We start from the raw sequence: 1,088 nt of genomic DNA, 5'->3' as shown, positions 1-1,088 counted from the left end.
AAGTCTATGACTGTATCTGTGGAACTGCCCTTAGCCTCAATGAAAGATCAGCAAAACCAGCCTTCAGCATAACCCTCCTGCCTGGTGGGAAATGGGAAGGCCAGACTTCACCCCTCAAGATCGCCCTCCCACGCGCATTTTCCACCTCGCAGCTAAGAATTCAGTCCAGACTTCCGATCATGGCGCCACGCACGTCACCTTCTCCCCTCGCCGCCGGCAAAATCCCACCCACGTCGGCTGACCCCGCAGCGGGGTGTAAGGGCGGGAGGGATGCTGGTCGCTTGTACAAACCAGATCGAAAAAACGCACTACACAAATCCTTGGAAACTGCAGTACCAACGGGATCTCCTCAATTACTTGAGTGCAAAATGATCCCACTCTCTATCCTGACATAACTCTAGCTCAATTTTCCTTTCACGTGCCCTAAAAAGCCCTCAAGGCCCCCAGCCTTGTGAATCCAGGCCCTCTCTCGGGGTGGACACCGCGCTGTAACGGACAGACGCGCGCACACAGCGGGACGATTTATAGAATTAAAAGTCTTTTTTCTCTCTCTGGCTTCGCATCCTTGCAAATACTCAATATTCCTGTCAACTAAGAAGGCTAAGGGAATGGGCGGTTGAGGAAAGCAGGACGTCGATTACAGCAAACACATCAAAGGGGGGGGGTCTTTCCAATTCCGGCTTTTGTTTGAGTCAGAGGGGAGCCTGAGGAGGCCAAGGTCTCCGGTTCTGGGAAAGGCGGGTCCATCCGGATTCTTCGGGCTGCGGAGAGGGAGGCTCCAGCGCCGTGAAACAACAGAGGGCAATTCTGCCCCTCGAGGCTTTCCTCCGAGAGTACTGAGGAGAAGGAGACAACTCAGTCGGGAGAAAACCCCGGAATCGGAGGAGTCTGAACGCCTAACAAAAAGATGTGGCCGCCCTCTCTTAAACAAATACACGAATCCCAAGCCATGCACGTTTGGAAGGCATGTGTGTGTGAAGGAGAAAGGCCACCGCTGCCCACCGCAGCCCCACCCAGCCCTGGGCCATTCAGGGGACAGACGCGCCGCCCTGGGGCCTCGGAGCCCTCAACCAGCCCGGGACGAGGGG

The sequence above is a fragment of the Colobus angolensis genome, unplaced genomic scaffold, assembly GCF_000951035.1.
Source record: "Colobus angolensis palliatus isolate OR3802 unplaced genomic scaffold, Cang.pa_1.0 Scaffold30, whole genome shotgun sequence".
Taxonomy (NCBI): domain Eukaryota; kingdom Metazoa; phylum Chordata; class Mammalia; order Primates; family Cercopithecidae; genus Colobus; species Colobus angolensis.
Note: the sequence above shows the minus strand (reverse complement) of the source record.